We start from the raw sequence: 19,884 nt of genomic DNA, 5'->3' as shown, positions 1-19,884 counted from the left end.
TATCGTACACATATTCACTACGCCTAGGCTACTAAATCTATAGGAACAAGTTATAAGTCATGCCATAGTATGTTTACAGGTGAGTGAATTGTATACCTTCTCTAATTATAGCATAACTAGATACTCACTGCTGGTAATATTGTAATGAATTAATTTTAATATTTTATTTTAATTTCAGAAGTAAAGTAAATTCAATATCTGAGACGTATATCGTACATGTATTCACTATGCCTAGGCTACCAAATCTATAGGAACAAGTTGTAAGTCATGCCATAGTATGTTTACAGGTGAGTGAATTGTATACCTTCTCTAATTATAGCATAACTAGATACTCACTGCTGGTAATATTAATGAATTAATTTTAATATTTTATTTTAATTTCAGAAGTAAAGCAAATTCAATATCTGAGATGTATATCGTACATGTATTCACTATGCCTAGGCTACCAAATCTATAGGAACAAGTTGTAAGTCATGCCATAGTATGTTTACAGGTGAGTGAATTGTATTAATACCTTCTTTAATTATAGCATAACTAGATACTCACTGCTGGTAATATTAATGAATTAATTTTAATAATATAATTTAATTTCAGAACTAAAGCTGAATCACTATCTGTGAAATCAAATTTTAAAAGATTTCAACGGTGGCTGGTCTGACCCCTCCTAGGGCTAAAAGTTATATGTCGTGCAACAGTATGTTTACAGGTGAGTGAATTGTATACCTTCTCTAATTATAGCATAACTAGATACTCACTGCTGGTAATATTAATGAATTAATTTTAATAATATAATTTAATTTCAGAACTAAAGCTGAATCTCTATCTGTGAAATCAAATTTTAAAAGATTTCAACGGTGGCTAGTCTGACCCCCCCCCCTAGGGCTAAAAGTTATATGTCATGCCATAGTATGTTTACAGGTGAGTGAATTGTATACCTTCTCTAATTATAGCATAACTAGATACTCACTGCTGGTAATATTGTAATGAATTAATTTTAATATTTTATTTTAATTTCAGAAGTAAAGCAAATTCAATATCTGAGACATATATCATACACGTATTCACTACGCCTAGGCTACCAAATCTATAGGAACAAGTTATAAGTCATGCCACAGTATGTTTACAGGTGAGTGAATTGTATAACGTCTCTAATGAAAGCATAACTAGATACTCACTGCTGGTAATATTAATGAATTAATTTTAATAATTTAATTTCATTTCAGAACTAAAGCTAAATCACTATCTGTGAAATCAAATTTTAAAAGTTTTCAACGGTGGCTAGTCTGACCCCCCCTAGGGCTAAAAGTTATATGTCATGCCATAGTAGGTTTACAGGTGAGTGAATTGTATACCTTCTCTAATTAAAGCATAACTAGATACTCACTGCTTGTAATTGTAATGAATTAATTTTAATATTTTATTTTAATTTCAGAAGTAAAGCAAATTCAATATCTGAGACATATATCATACACGTATTCACTATGCCTAGGCTACCAAATCTATAGGAACAAGTTATAAGTCATGCCACAGTATGTTTACAGGTGAGTGAATTGTATAACGTCTCTAATTAAAGCATAACTAGATACTCACTGCTGGTAATATTAATGAATTAATTTTAATAATTTAATTTCATTTCAGAACTAAAGCTGAATCACTATCTGTGAAATCAAATTTTAAATGATTTCAACGATGGCTAGTCTGACCCCCCTAGGGCTAAAAGTTATATGTCATGCCATAGTAGGTTTACAGGTGAGTGAATTGTATACCTTCTCTAATTAAAGCATAACTAGATACTCACTGCTTGTAATTGTAATGAATTAATTTTAATATTTTATTTTAATTTCAGAAGTAAAGCAAATTCAATATCTGAGACGTTTATCTTACATGTATTCACTACGCCTAGGCTACCAAATCTATAGGAACAAGTTATAAGTCATGCCATAGTATGTTTACAGGTGAGTGAATTGTATACCTTCTCTAATTAAAGCATAACTAGATACTCACTGCTTGTAATTGTAATGAATTAATTTTAATATTTTATTTTAATTTCAGAAGTAAAGCAAATTCAATAACTGAGACGTATATCATACACGTATTCATTACGCCTAGGCTACCAAATCTATAGGAACAAGTTATAAGTCATGCCACAGTATGTTTACAGGTGAGTGAATTGTATACTGTCTCTAATTATAGCATAACTAGATACTCACTGCTGGTAATATTAATGAATTAATTTTAATAATTTAATTTCATTTCAGAACTAAAGCTGAATCAATATCTGTGAAATCAAATTTTAAAAGATTTCAATGGTGGCTGGTCTGACCCCCCTAGGGCTAAAAGTTATATGTCATGCAACAGTATGTTTACAGGTGAGTGAATTGTATACCTTCTCTAATTATAGCATAACTAGATACTCACTGCTGGTAATATTGTAATGAATTAATTTTAATATTTTATTTTAATTTCAGAAGTAAAGCAAATTCAATATCTGAGATGTATATCGTACATGTATTCACTATGCCTAGGCTACCAAATCTGTAGGAACAAGTTGTAAGTCATGCCATAGTATGTTTACAGGTGAGTGAATTGTATACCTTCTCTAATTATAGCATAACTAGATACTCACTGCTGGTAATATCAATGAATTAATTTTAATAATTTAATTTAATTTCAGAACTAAAGCTGAATCAATATCTGTGAAATCAAATTTTAAAGGATTTCAACAGTGGCTAGTCTGACCCCCCCCCTAGGGCTAAAAGTTATATGTCATGCTATAGTATGTTTAAAGGTTAGTGAATTGTATACCTTCTCTAATTAAAGCATAACTAGATACTCACTGCTTGTAATTGTAATGAATTAATTTTAAAACCTTATTTTAATTTCAGAAGTAAAGCAAATTCAATATCTGAGACGTATATCGTACACATATTCACTACGCCTAGGCTACCAAATCTATAGGAACAAGTTATAAGTCATGCCATAGTATGTTTACAGGTGAGTGAATTGTATACCTTCTCTAATTATAGCATAACTAGATACTCACTGCTGGTAATATTGTAATGAATTAATTTTAATATTTTATTTTAATTTCAGAAGTAAAGCAAATTCAATATCTGAGACGTATATCGTACATGTATTCACTATGCCTAGGCTACCAAATCTATAGGAACAAGTTATAAGTCATGCCACAGTATGTTTACAGGTGAGTGAATTGTATACCGTCTCTAATTATAGCATAAATAGATACTCACTGCTGGTAATATTATTGAATTAATTTTAATAATTTAATTTAATTTCAGAAGTAAAGCTAAATCAATATCTGTGAAATCAAATTTTAAAAGATTTCAACAGTGGCTAGTCTGACCCCCCCCCCCCCTAGGGCTAAAAGTTATATGTCATGCTATAGTATGTTTAAAGGTTAGTGAATTGTACACCTTCTCTAATTAAAGCATAACTAGATACTCACTGCTGGTAATATTAATGAATTAATTTTAATAATTTAATTTCATTTCAGAACTAAAGCTGAATCAATATCTGTGAAATCAAATTTTAAAAGATTTCAATGGTGGCTGGTCTGACCCCCCTAGCGCTAAAAGTTATATGTCATGCAACAGTATGTTTACAGGTGAGTGAATTGTATACCGTCTCTAATTATAGCATAACTAGATACTCACTGCTGGTAATATCAATGAATTAATTTTAATAATTTAATTTCAGAACTAAAGCTGAATCAATATCTGTGAAATCAAATTTTAAAGATTTCAATGGTGGCTAGTCTGACCCCCCTAGGGCTAAAAGTTATATGTCATGCAACAGTATGTTTACAGGTGAGTGAATTGTATACCTTCTCTAATTAAAGCATAACTAGATACTCACTGCTTGTAATTGTAATGAATTAATTTTAATATTTTATTTTAATTTCAGAAGTAAAGCAAATTCAATAACTGAGACGTATATCATACACGTATTCATTACGCCTAGGCTACCAAATCTATAGGAACAAGTTATAAGTCATGCCACAGTATGTTTACAGGTGAGTGAATTGTATACTGTCTCTAATTATAGCATAACTAGATACTCACTGCTGGTAATATTAATGAATTAATTTTAATAATTTAATTTCATTTCAGAACTAAAGCTGAATCAATATCTGTGAAATCAAATTTTAAAAGATTTCAATGGTGGCTGGTCTGACCCCCCTAGGGCTAAAAGTTATATGTCATGCAACAGTATGTTTACAGGTGAGTGAATTGTATACCTTCTCTAATTATAGCATAACTGGATACTCACTGCTGGTAATATTGTAATGAATTAATTTTAATATTTTATTTTAATTTCAGAAGTAAAGCAAATTCAATAGCTGAGACGTATATCATACATGTATTCACTATGCCTAGGCTACCAAATCTGTAGGAACAAGTTGTAAGTCATGCCATAGTATGTTTACAGGTGAGTGAATTGTATACCTTCTCTAATTATAGCATAACTAGATACTCACTGCTGGTAATATCAATGAATAAATTTTAATAATTTAATTTAATTTCAGAACTAAAGCTGAATCAATATCTGTGAAATCAAATTTTAAAGGATTTCAACAGTGGCTAGTCTGACCCCCCCCCCTAGGGCTAAAAGTTATATGTCATGCTATAGTATGTTTACAGGCGAGTGAATTGTATACCTTCTCTAATTATAGCATAACTAGATACTCACTGCTGGTAATATTGTAATGAATTAATTTTAATATTTTATTTTAATTTCAGAAGTAAAGCAAATTCAATATCTGAGACGTATATCGTACATGTATTCACTATGCCTAGGCTACCAAATCTATAGGAACAAGTTGTAAGTCTTGCCATAGTATGTTTACAGGTGAGTAAATTGTATACCTTCTCTAATTATAGCATAACTAGATACTCACTGCTGGTAATATTAATGAATTAATTTTAATATTTTATTTTAATTTCAGAAGTAAAGCAAATTCAATATCTGAGATGTATATCGTACATGTATTCACTATGCCTAGGCTACCAAATCTATAGGAACAAGTTGTAAGTCATGCCATAGTATGTTTACAGGTGAGTGAATTGTATACCTTCTTTAATTATAGCATAACTAGATACTCACTGCTGGTAATATTAATGAATTAATTTTAATAATATAATTTAATTTCAGAACTAAAGCTGAATCACTATCTGTGAAATCAAATTTTAAAAGATTTCAACGGTGGCTGGTCTGACCCCCCCTAGGGCTAAAAGTTATATGTCGTGCAACAGTATGTTTACAGGTGAGTGAATTGTATACCTTCTCTAATTATAGCATAACTAGATACTCACTGCTGGTAATATTAATGAATAATTTTAATAATTTAATTTAATTTCAGAACTAAAGCTAAATCACTATCTGTGAAATCAAATTTTAAAAGATTTCAACGGTGGCTAGTCTGACCCCCCCCAGGGCTAAAAGTTATATGTCATGCCATAGTATGTTTACAAGTGAGTGAATTGTATACCTTCTCTAATTATAGCATAACTAGATACTCACTGCTGGTAATATTGTAATGAATTAATTTTAATATTTTATTTTAATTTCAGAAGTAAAGCAAATTCAATATCTGAGACATATATCATACACGTATTCACTACGCCTAGGCTACCAAATCTATAGGAACAAGTTATAAGTCATGCCACAGTATGTTTACAGGTGAGTGAATTGTATAACGTCTCTAATTAAAGCATAACTAGATACTCACTGCTGGTAATATTAATGAATTAATTTTAATAATTTAATTTCATTTCAGAACTAAAGCTGAATCACTATCTGTGAAATCAAATTTTAAAAGATTTCAACGGTGGCTAGTCTGACCCCCCCCCCCCCCCCCCTAGGGCTAAAAGTTATATGTCATGCCATAGTAGGTTTACAGGTGAGTGAATTGTATACCTTCTCTAATTAAAGCATAACTAGATACTCACTGCTTGTAATTGTAATGAATTAATTTTAATATTTTATTTTAATTTCAGAAGTAAAGCAAATTCAATATCTGAGACGTTTATCTTACATGTATTCACTACGCCTAGGCTACCAAATCTATAGGAACAAGTTATAAGTCATGCCATAGTATGTTTACAGGTGAGTGAATTGTATACCTTCTCTAACTATAGCATAACTAGATACTCACTGCTGGTAATATCAATGAATTAATTTTAATAATTTAATTTAATTTCAGAACTAAAGCTGAATCAATATCTGTGAAATCAAATTTTAAAAGATTTCAACAGTGGCCAGTCTGACCCCCCCCCTAGGGCTAAAAGTTATATGTCATGCTATAGTATGTTTAAAGGTTAGTGAATTGTATACCTTCTCTAATTAAAGCATAACTAGATACTCACTGCTTGTAATTGTAATGAATTAATTTTAAAACCTTATTTTAATTTCAGAAGTAAAGCAAAATCAATATCTGAGACGTATATCGTACACATATTCACTACGCCTAGGCTACCAAATCTATAGGAACAAGTTATAAGTCATGCCATAGTATGTTTACAGGTGAGTGAATTGTATACCTTCTCTAATTATAGCATAACTAGATACTCACTGCTGGTAATTGTAATGAATTAATTTTAAAACCTTATTTTAATTTCAGAAGTAAAGCAAATTCAATATCTGAGATGTATATCGTACACATATTCACTACGCCTAGGCTATCAAATCTATAGGAACAAGTTATAAGTCATGCCATAGTATGTTTACAGGTGTGTGAATTGTATACCTTCTCTAATTATAGCATAACTAGATACTCACTGCTGGTAATATTAATGAATTAATTTTAATAATTTAATTTCATTTCAGAACTAAAGCTGAATCAATATCTGTGAAATCAAATTTTAAAAGATTTCAATGGTGGCTGGTCTGACCCCCCTAGGGCTAAAAGTTATATGTCATGCAACAGTATGTTTACAGGTGAGTGAATTGTATACCTTCTCTAATTATAGCATAACTAGATACTCACTGCTGGTAATATTATTGAATTAATTTTAATAATTTAGTTTAATTTCAGAACTAAAGCTGAATCACTATCTGTGAAATCAAATTTTAAAAGATTTCAATGGTGGCTAGTCTGACCCCCCTAGGGCTAAAAGTTATATGTCATGCAACAGTATGTTTACAGGTGAGTGAATTGTATACCTTCTCTAATTATAGCATAACTAGATACTCACTGCTGGTAATATTATTGAATTAATTTTAATAATTTAGTTTAATTTCAGAACTAAAGCTGAATCACTATCTGTGAAATCAAATTTTAAAAGATTTCAATGGTGGCTAGTCTGACCCCCCCTAGGGCAAAAAGTTATATGTCATGCCATAGTATGTTTACAGGTGAGTGAATTGTATACCTTCTCTAATTAAAGCATAACTAGATACTCACTGCTTGTAATTGTAATGAATTAATTTTAATATTTTATTTTAATTTCAGAAGTAAAGCAAATTCAATATCTGAGACGTTTATCTTACATGTATTCACCACGCCTAGGCTACCAAATCTATAGGAACAAGTTATAAGTCATGCCATAGTATGTTTACAGGTGAGTGAATTGTATACCTTCTCTAATTAAAGCATAACTAGATACTCACTGCTTGTAATTGTAATGAATTAATTTTAATATTTTATTTTAATTTCAGAAGTAAAGCAAATTCAATATCTGAGACGTTTATCTTACATGTATTCACTACGCCTAGGCTACCAAATCTATAGGAACAAGTTATAAGTCATGCCATAGTATGTTTACAGGTGAGTGAATTGTATACCTTCTCTAATTAAAGCATAACTAGATACTCACTGCTTGTAATTGTAATGAATTAATTTTAAAACCTTATTTTAATTTCAGAAGTAAAGCAAATTCAATATCTGAGACGTATATCGTACACATATTCACTACGCCTAGGCTACCAAATCTATAGGAACAAGTTATAAGTCATGCCATAGTATGTTTACAGGTGAGTGAATTGTATACCTTCTCTAATTAAAGCATAACTAGATACTCACTGCTTGTAATTGTAATGAATTAATTTTAATATTTTATTTTAATTTCAGAAGTAAAGCAAATTCAATATCTGAGACGTTTATCTTACATGTATTCACTACGCCTAGGCTACCAAATCTATAGGAACAAGTTATAAGTCATGCCATAGTATGTTTACAGGTGAGTGAATTGTATACCTTCTCTAATTAAAGCATAACTAGATACTCACTGCTTGTAATTGTAATGAATTAATTTTAAAACCTTATTTTAATTTCAGAAGTAAAGCAAATTCAATATCTGAGACGTATATCGTACACATATTCACTACGCCTAGGCTACCAAATCTATAGGAACAAGTTATAAGTCATGCCATAGTATGTTTACAGGCGAGTGAATTGTATACCTTCTCTAATTATAGCATAACTAGATACTCACTGCTGGTAATATTGTAATGAATTAATTTTAATATTTTATTTTAATTTCAGAAGTAAAGCAAATTCAATATCTGAGACGTATATCGTACATGTATTCACTATGCCTAGGCTACCAAATCTATAGGAACAAGTTATAAGTCATGCCATAGTATGTTTACATGTGAGTGAATTGTATACCTTCTCTAATTAAAGCATAACTAGATACTCACTGCTTGTAATTGTAATGAATTAATTTTAATATTTTATTTTAATTTCAGAAGTAAAGCAAATTCAATAACTGAGACGTATATCATACACGTATTCATTATGCCTAGGCTACCAAATCTATAGGAACAAGTTATAAGTCATGCCACAGTATGTTTACAGGTGAGTGAATTGTATACTGTCTCTAATTATAGCATAACTAGATACTCACTGCTGGTAATATTAATGAATTAATTTTAATAATTTAATTTCATTTCAGAACTAAAGCTGAATCAATATCTGTGAAATCAAATTTTAAAAGATTTCAATGGTGGCTGGTCTGACCCCCCTAGGGCTAAAAGTTATATGTCATGCAACAGTATGTTTACAGGTGAGTGAATTGTATACCTTCTCTAATTATAGCATAACTGGATACTCACTGCTGGTAATATTGTAATGAATTAATTTTAATATTTTATTTTAATTTCAGAAGTAAAGCAAATTCAATATCTGAGACGTATATCGTACATGTATTCACTATGCCTAGGCTACCAAATCTGTAGGAACAAGTTGTAAGTCATGCCATAGTATGTTTACAGGTGAGTGAATTGTATACCTTCTCTAATTATAGCATAACTAGATACTCACTGCTGGTAATATCAATGAATTAATTTTAATAATTTAATTTAATTTCAGAACTAAAGCTGAATCAATATCTGTGAAATCAAATTTTAAAGGATTTCAACAGTGGCTAGTCTGACCCCCCCCCCCCCTAGGGCTAAAAGTTATATGTCATGCTATAGTATGTTTAAAGGTTAGTGAATTGTATACCTTCTCTAATTAAAGCATAACTAGATACTCACTGCTTGTAATTGTAATGAATTAATTTTAAAACCTTATTTTAATTTCAGAAGTAAAGCAAATTCAATATCTGAGACGTATATCGTACACATATTCACTACGCCTAGGCTACCAAATCTATAGGAACAAGTTATAAGTCATGCCATAGTATGTTTACAGGTGAGTGAATTGTATACCTTCTCTAATTATAGCATAACTAGATACTCACTGCTGGTAATATTGTAATGAATTAATTTTAATATTTTATTTTAATTTCAGAAGTAAAGCAAATTCAATATCTGAGACGTATATCGTACATGTATTCACTATGCCTAGGCTACCAAATCTATAGGAACAAGTTATAAGTCATGCCACAGTATGTTTACAGGTGAGTGAATTGTATACCGTCTCTAATTATAGCATAAATAGATACTCACTGCTGGTAATATTATTGAATTAATTTTAATAATTTAATTTAATTTCAGAAGTAAAGCTAAATCAATATCTGTGAAATCAAATTTTAAAAGATTTCAACAGTGGCTAGTCTGACCCCCCCCCCCTAGGGCTAAAAGTTATATGTCATGCTATAGTATGTTTAAAGGTTAGTGAATTGTACACCTTCTCTAATTAAAGCATAACTAGATACTCACTGCTGGTAATATTAATGAATTAATTTTAATAATTTAATTTCATTTCAGAACTAAAGCTGAATCAATATCTGTGAAATCAAATTTTAAAAGATTTCAATGGTGGCTGGTCTGACCCCCCTAGCGCTAAAAGTTATATGTCATGCAACAGTATGTTTACAGGTGAGTGAATTGTATACCGTCTCTAATTATAGCATAACTAGATACTCACTGCTGGTAATATCAATGAATTAATTTTAATAATTTAATTTCAGAACTAAAGCTGAATCAATATCTGTGAAATCAAATTTTAAAGATTTCAATGGTGGCTAGTCTGACCCCCCTAGGGCTAAAAGTTATATGTCATGCAACAGTATGTTTACAGGTGAGTGAATTGTATACCTTCTCTAATTAATTTAAAAGCATAACTAGATACTCACTGCTTGTAATTGTAATGAATTAATTTTAATATTTTATTTTAATTTCAGAAGTAAAGCAAATTCAATAACTGAGACGTATATCATACACGTATTCATTACGCCTAGGCTACCAAATCTATAGGAACAAGTTATAAGTCATGCCACAGTATGTTTACAGGTGAGTGAATTGTATACTGTCTCTAATTATAGCATAACTAGATACTCACTGCTGGTAATATTAATGAATTAATTTTAATAATTTAATTTCATTTCAGAACTAAAGCTGAATCAATATCTGTGAAATCAAATTTTAAAAGATTTCAATGGTGGCTGGTCTGACCCCCCTAGGGCTAAAAGTTATATGTCATGCAACAGTATGTTTACAGGTGAGTGAATTGTATACCTTCTCTAATTATAGCATAACTGGATACTCACTGCTGGTAATATTGTAATGAATTAATTTTAATATTTTATTTTAATTTCAGAAGTAAAGCAAATTCAATATCTGAGACGTATATCGTACATGTATTCACTATGCCTAGGCTACCAAATCTGTAGGAACAAGTTGTAAGTCATGCCATAGTATGTTTACAGGTGAGTGAATTGTATACCTTCTCTAATTATAGCATAACTAGATACTCACTGCTGGTAATATCAATGAATTAATTTTAATAATTTAATTTAATTTCAGAACTAAAGCTGAATCAATATCTGTGAAATCAAATTTTAAAGGATTTCAACAGTGGCTAGTCTGACCCCCCCCCCCTAGGGCTAAAAGTTATATGTCATGCTATAGTATGTTTAAAGGTTAGTGAATTGTATACCTTCTCTAATTAAAGCATAACTAGATACTCACTGCTTGTAATTGTAATGAATTAATTTTAAAACCTTATTTTAATTTCAGAAGTAAAGCAAATTCAATATCTGAGACGTATATCGTACACATATTCACTACGCCTAGGCTACCAAATCTATAGGAACAAGTTATAAGTCATGCCATAGTATGTTTACAGGCGAGTGAATTGTATACCTTCTCTAATTATAGCATAACTAGATACTCACTGCTGGTAATATTGTAATGAATTAATTTTAATATTTTATTTTAATTTCAGAAGTAAAGCAAATTCAATATCTGAGACGTATATCGTACATGTATTCACTATGCCTAGGCTACCAAATCTATAGGAACAAGTTGTAAGTCTTGCCATAGTATGTTTACAGGTGAGTAAATTGTATACCTTCTCTAATTATAGCATAACTAGATACTCACTGCTGGTAATATTAATGAATTAATTTTAATATTTTATTTTAATTTCAGAAGTAAAGCAAATTCAATATCTGAGATGTATATCGTACATGTATTCACTATGCCTAGGCTACCAAATCTATAGGAACAAGTTGTAAGTCATGCCATAGTATGTTTACAGGTGAGTGAATTGTATACCTTCTTTAATTATAGCATAACTAGATACTCACTGCTGGTAATATTAATGAATTAATTTTAATAATATAATTTAATTTCAGAACTAAAGCTGAATCACTATCTGTGAAATCAAATTTTAAAAGATTTCAACGGTGGCTGGTCTGACCCCCCCTAGGGCTAAAAGTTATATGTCGTGCAACAGTATGTTTACAGGTGAGTGAATTGTATACCTTCTCTAATTATAGCATAACTAGATACTCACTGCTGGTAATATTAATGAATAATTTTAATAATTTAATTTAATTTCAGAACTAAAGCTAAATCACTATCTGTGAAATCAAATTTTAAAAGATTTCAACGGTGGCTAGTCTGACCCCCCCCCAGGGCTAAAAGTTATATGTCATGCCATAGTATGTTTACAAGTGAGTGAATTGTATACCTTCTCTAATTATAGCATAACTAGATACTCACTGCTGGTAATATTGTAATGAATTAATTTTAATATTTTATTTTAATTTCAGAAGTAAAGCAAATTCAATATCTGAGACATATATCATACACGTATTCACTACGCCTAGGCTACCAAATCTATAGGAACAAGTTATAAGTCATGCCACAGTATGTTTACAGGTGAGTGAATTGTATAACGTCTCTAATTAAAGCATAACTAGATACTCACTGCTGGTAATATTAATGAATTAATTTTAATAATTTAATTTCATTTCAGAACTAAAGCTGAATCACTATCTGTGAAATCAAATTTTAAAAGATTTCAACGGTGGCTAGTCTGACCCCCCCCCTAGGGCTAAAAGTTATATGTCATGCCATAGTAGGTTTACAGGTGAGTGAATTGTATACCTTCTCTAATTAAAGCATAACTAGATACTCACTGCTTGTAATTGTAATGAATTAATTTTAATATTTTATTTTAATTTCAGAAGTAAAGCAAATTCAATATCTGAGACGTTTATCTTACATGTATTCACTACGCCTAGGCTACCAAATCTATAGGAACAAGTTATAAGTCATGCCATAGTATGTTTACAGGTGAGTGAATTGTATACCTTCTCTAACTATAGCATAACTAGATACTCACTGCTGGTAATATCAATGAATTAATTTTAATAATTTAATTTAATTTCAGAACTAAAGCTGAATCAATATCTGTGAAATCAAATTTTAAAAGATTTCAACAGTGGCTAGTCTGACCCCCCCCCCCCTAGGGCTAAAAGTTATATGTCATGCTATATTATGTTTAAAGGTTAGTGAATTGTATACCTTCTCTAATTAAAGCATAACTAGATACTCACTGCTTGTAATTGTAATGAATTAATTTTAAAACCTTATTTTAATTTCAGAAGTAAAGCAAAATCAATATCTGAGACGTATATCGTACACATATTCACTACGCCTAGGCTACCAAATCTATAGGAACAAGTTATAAGTCATGCCATAGTATGTTTACAGGTGAGTGAATTGTATACCTTCTCTAATTATAGCATAACTAGATACTCACTGCTGGTAATATTAATGAATTAATTTTAATAATTTAATTTCATTTCAGAACTAAAGCTGAATCAATATCTGTGAAATCAAATTTTAAAAGATTTCAATGGTGGCTGGTCTGACCCCCCTAGGGCTAAAAGTTATATGTCATGCAACAGTATGTTTACAGGTGAGTGAATTGTATACCTTCTCTAATTATAGCATAACTAGATACTCACTGCTGGTAATATTATTGAATTAATTTTAATAATTTAGTTTAATTTCAGAACTAAAGCTGAATCACTATCTGTGAAATCAAATTTTAAAAGATTTCAATGGTGGCTAGTCTGACCCCCCTAGGGCTAAAAGTTATATGTCATGCAACAGTATGTTTACAGGTGAGTGAATTGTATACCTTCTCTAATTATAGCATAACTAGATACTCACTGCTGGTAATATTATTGAATTAATTTTAATAATTTAGTTTAATTTCAGAACTAAAGCTGAATCACTATCTGTGAAATCAAATTTTAAAAGATTTCAATGGTGGCTAGTCTGACCCCCCCTAGGGCAAAAAGTTATATGTCATGCCATAGTATGTTTACAGGTGAGTGAATTGTATACCTTCTCTAATTAAAGCATAACTAGATACTCACTGCTTGTAATTGTAATGAATTAATTTTAATATTTTATTTTAATTTCAGAAGTAAAGCAAATTCAATATCTGAGACGTTTATCTTACATGTATTCACTACGCCTAGGCTACCAAATTTATAGGAACAAGTTATAAGTCATGCCATAGTATGTTTACAGGTGAGTGAATTGTATACCTTCTCTAATTAAAGCATAACTAGATACTCACTGCTTGTAATTGTAATGAATTAATTTTAATATTTTATTTTAATTTCAGAAGTAAAGCAAATTCAATATCTGAGACGTTTATCTTACATGTATTCACTACGCCTAGGCTACCAAATCTATAGGAACAAGTTATAAGTCATGCCATAGTATGTTTACAGGTGAGTGAATTGTATACCTTCTCTAATTAAAGCATAACTAGATACTCACTGCTTGTAATTGTAATGAATTAATTTTAAAACCTTATTTTAATTTCAGAAGTAAAGCAAATTCAATATCTTAGACGTATATCGTACACATATTCACTACGCCTAGGCTACCAAATCTATAGGAACAAGTTATAAGTCATGCCATAGTATGTTTACAGGTGAGTGAATTGTATACCTTCTCTAATTAAAGCATAACTAGATACTCACTGCTTGTAATTGTAATGAATTAATTTTAATATTTTATTTTAATTTCAGAAGTAAAGCAAATTCAATATCTGAGACGTTTATCTTACATGTATTCACTACGCCTAGGCTACCAAATCTATAGGAACAAGTTATAAGTCATGCCATAGTATGTTTACAGGTGAGTGAATTGTATACCTTCTCTAATTAAAGCATAACTAGATACTCACTGCTTGTAATTGTAATGAATTAATTTTAAAACCTTATTTTAATTTCAGAAGTAAAGCAAATTCAATATCTGAGACGTATATCGTACACATATTCACTACGCCTAGGCTACCAAATCTATAGGAACAAGTTATAAGTCATGCCATAGTATGTTTACAGGCGAGTGAATTGTATACCTTCTCTAATTATAGCATAACTAGATACTCACTGCTGGTAATATTGTAATGAATTAATTTTAATATTTTATTTTAATTTCAGAAGTAAAGCAAATTCAATATCTGAGACGTATATCGTACATGTATTCACTATGCCTAGGCTACCAAATCTATAGGAACAAGTTGTAAGTCTTGCCATAGTATGTTTACAGGTGAGTAAATTGTATACCTTCTCTAATTATAGCATAACTAGATACTCACTGCTGGTAATATTAATGAATTAATTTTAATATTTTATTTTAATTTCAGAAGTAAAGCAAATTCAATATCTGAGATGTATATCGTACATGTATTCACTATGCCTAGGCTACCAAATCTATAGGAACAAGTTGTAAGTCATGCCATAGTATGTTTACAGGTGAGTGAATTGTATACCTTCTTTAATTATAGCATAACTAGATACTCACTGCTGGTAATATTAATGAATTAATTTTAATAATATAATTTAATTTCAGAACTAAAGCTGAATCACTATCTGTGAAATCAAATTTTAAAAGATTTCAACGGTGGCTGGTCTGACCCCCCCCCTAGGGCTAAAAGTTATATGTCGTGCAACAGTATGTTTACAGGTGAGTGAATTGTATACCTTCTCTAATTATAGCATAACTAGATACTCACTGCTGGTAATATTAATGAATAATTTTAATAATTTAATTTAATTTCAGAACTAAAGCTAAATCACTATCTGTGAAATCAAATTTTAAAAGATTTCAACGGTGGCTAGTCTGACCCCCCCCCCCAGGGCTAAAAGTTATATGTCATGCCATAGTATGTTTACAAGTGAGTGAATTGTATACCTTCTCTAATTATAGCATAACTAGATACTCACTGCTGGTAATATTGTAATGAATTAATTTTAATATTTTATTTTAATTTCAGAAGTAAAGCAAATTCAATATCTGAGACATATATCATACACGTATTCACTACGCCTAGGCTACCAAATCTATAGGAACAAGTTATAAGTCATGCCACAGTATGTTTACAGGTGAGTGAATTGTATAACGTCTCTAATTAAAGCATAACTAGATACTCACTGCTGGTAATATTAATGAATTAATTTTAATAATTAACAGCGTCCGGATAACTTTCGGAAATTCCGCCGCGTTTCGGAAAGATTTAATTTTCACAACTTTTGAATATTTATTCATACTTTTAGGCTAGTGAGGAGGTTATAATAATTTTTCATTTCACTTTAACTCTGTTTTTTTCACCCCTCAGACTCCTTTGAAAAGTCACTTCTGGCCATTGTAATGGCCACTATTTTTTTAATGGCCAGAATACCAACCAGAAATTTTTTAATGGTCAAAATATTGGCCAGTATTTTCAAACTGGTAGTTATAATGACCACTATTTTTACACTGGTCAGAATAATAGTAATTTTTTATTTAATGATGGAGTGGGTGACAATCTATTTTTTTAATGGGTATTATAATGAACATTTTATTTTTCATTACATGAATAAAATGGTCATTTTTTTTTCATGTCACAGATATACCCGGTAATGGCACATGGGGATTGACAGCTCTCCTCTTTTTCCTCACTCGCTTCAGTTTGCTTCAATTTTAAGCCAGTACAATTGTAGGTAAACGTAAAATACAAGATTTTGAAAAATTTGAAATATGGAATTATATATCTTGAAAAAATGTTACGTTTTGGGTTAATTTGTTTTTAAAATCACAACAAATCATGCACTTGATACTGTTGACTTAATAATATATAGTACCGGGTATAATGCAATAGGTTATTGAACATAGAAGATGACCCGTTTTCAAAATTCGGTCTAGACCCTTATCACGGGTGCTAATGAAGTGTGTGCAAACATTGAGCCCAGGCTAATCACCCAAAATACCATTGTACTTGAAGTCCATTTGAAAATTATTCATAACTATTCTTATTCATAACTATACTAAACTTGACAATCAATACAAGCACATTCTGTGACATTATTCTTGAGATAAAAATGGACTGACAATGAGACTCTGTACTACATCCTGTTCTTATAAAGGCAATATCCAGCATTTTAATACCTTGAACAAACAAACAAGACATTCACTACTGAACCTTTGAAAAGTGTGCAACCCCAAAAATACTCAGCAACTGACTTTCCACCAAAAAAAGTCACATAAACAGCTGGTTACTCCAAAAAGTCACAGGGAGTTACTCCAAAAAGTCACATAAACAGCGAGTTAGTAATCCGAAAAAGAGCCTGTCTTTATGAGTGGGGTTAAGCTCAAACATAAACAAAATTTCCATTTTAATAATGACAAAAAACTAAAGTTTAGTCTTCAAATACACCCAAACTATAACATTTTAAATTGAAATACTTAACTTTTCATAACATGTGTTATAAACTGTAGAAGTTTATGTTGAAGGGTTGATGGAAGGTGATTTTAAAGTGGCTAAGACACAGTCAACTAAAAAATACCCATGATGCTCTGCTTTATTTTTATATTTTGCTATTTTCTCTATTATGAATGGTTTAATGTGATATGAAAATTATCTGTGAAAATATTCCACGACTACTACATGTGTACAAAACAGTGTTGGGTGGTTCAGTAAGTTATATGGGGGGGGGTCTAGCATAGAGCTTCATGTGTGTAGCTAGCTGACTTAGCAGTGAATGGCATGTTTGTTTGTTCACGGTATTATAATGCTGTACAATAATAGTGTTCATGCTACATGAAGTACTGGCTAAGATTTTAGCTGATGTTTGCATTTTGACTAGACCCAATTGCATCCATGCATTGGGAGGGCCAGTCCTTAGCACGGGCTAAGGGGCACTGTTTACGAACGCAAAATTTCTGCTGCTGACATGTTTCATTCTAATTTATGAAGCGAAGTGCACTGGAACATGAGCGTAGACAGACCGATTTATTTGGATGCACAGGAACAGTATATAACGGCGTTACAGAATGCAGCGTTTTATTAGTGCATGTCGTAGACAGCGAACCAAATTGGCGTTGTTGTATGCTCTACTACAGCGACCCAATCAGTGTGGAAGCGTGTACGGAGTAATTAATGACTGGTGGGATACTAGTAGACGACTTCCCCAGAAGTCGAAGATATGGTGTTTCGCATGCGCACACATGCCGTTTTGGAGTGTAACGTAAATTGCACATGTGATATTGCTTTTGAGTGTACCAATCAACATCACAAAAATTCCCTTCTAACAACTATCAGCAAACTAGTGGAATGACCAGGCTAAGGACAATTATCAAACAAACCTTGAAAAGTTAAATAATAATGAAATTAAGAATTTTATGAGCAAACCTTATAGCATTTATGAGTCAGAAACTGCAGTCACAAATTTTGAAAATTTAATTACAAATATTGCAGACAAATGTCTAAAGAAAATTACTCCTAAACTTCAAAAAAATAAACGCAAAAGTAAACAAAAAAACTGGTTTGACCAGGATTGTTGGTCCCTTCGTAAGGAGTTAAGGAGCCTATCACGTTTATTACAAAAGTATCCTCAAGATCCATATATCCGAGGGAAATTCTTTCAAACCCGTAAACAGTATAAAAAACTAATCAAACATAAAAGTAATCAGAAAATGATTGCACAACTCAAAGAATTGGAAAATTCTAAATCAGACACATCTAAATTTTGGAAGATTCTTCGTGATATGAATGGCGAGAACCCCAGTAATAATAACGGGAATGTTCAACCTGGTGATTGGTTGGTTTACTTTAAGACCCTACTTAATACTGATAGCAGTACATCAAACTCTGAGATTGCGAATGAACTGGAGAATAGTGAAAAGAGTGCAAGTAGCAACCCCTATTTAGACAGACCAATCTTAAAAAATGAAATAACTAAAGCCATTAGACTTCTTAAAAGTAACAAGGCTTCGGCAGAAGATAGAATTTGCAATGAATTGTTAAAATACGGTGAACATCACTTATTAGATGCAATACATAAACTCTTTAATATTGTTTATAGTTCAAATAACTATCCACATTCTTGGAGCACTGGCCTGTTGGTACCAATCCACAAATCTGGGTCGAAAAATAACCAGGCCAACTACAGGGGAATTGCCATCTCTAGCTGTCTTGGCAAGTTATTCAATAGTATTCTAAATATTAGGCTGACATCATTTTTAGACTCTAATAACATTCTTTCCGGTCGACAGTTCGGATTCAGGCATGATTGTCGAACTACAGACAATCTTTTCATACTAAAAACCCTGGTAAATAAATATCTCTACAGTGGTAAGTCAGAGTGCGCCAATAAACAAAATAACACAAATATTAAAAAATCAAAAAAATTATATGCCTGCTTTATTGACCTTAGAAAGGCCTTTGACAGTGTCTGGCATGATGGTCTATTCAAAAAATTAATCAAATATGGTATAACTGGAAAAATGTATAAAACTATCAAAAACATGTACAGTAAAGTAAAATATAAAGTTAAATGTAAAGAAGGCTTAACAAAACAATTTCAGTCCAATATTGGTGTTAAACAGGGATGTAATCTTAGTCCAACTCTTTCAATCTTTTTTTAAATGACCTGCCCACTATTTTCAATCCTAATACCTGTGATCCTCCTTATTTAGAAAACTCGCATGTCAGCTGTCTACTCTATGCCGATGATATTGTGATACTTTCTAAAACTAAACAGGGATTACAGACATGTCTTGATAGTTTGGCATTGTATGCTAAAACGTGGAAGCTCTCTGTCAACACTGACAAAACCAAAATTTTAATTTTCAATAAATCAAACAGACGTTTGAATAATGATACATTTTTTCTTGGAAGTA

Source organism: Saccoglossus kowalevskii, chromosome 6 (assembly GCF_978046115.1).
Source record: "Saccoglossus kowalevskii chromosome 6, keSacKowa6.1, whole genome shotgun sequence".
Taxonomy (NCBI): Eukaryota; Metazoa; Hemichordata; class Enteropneusta; family Harrimaniidae; genus Saccoglossus; species Saccoglossus kowalevskii.
Note: the sequence above shows the minus strand (reverse complement) of the source record.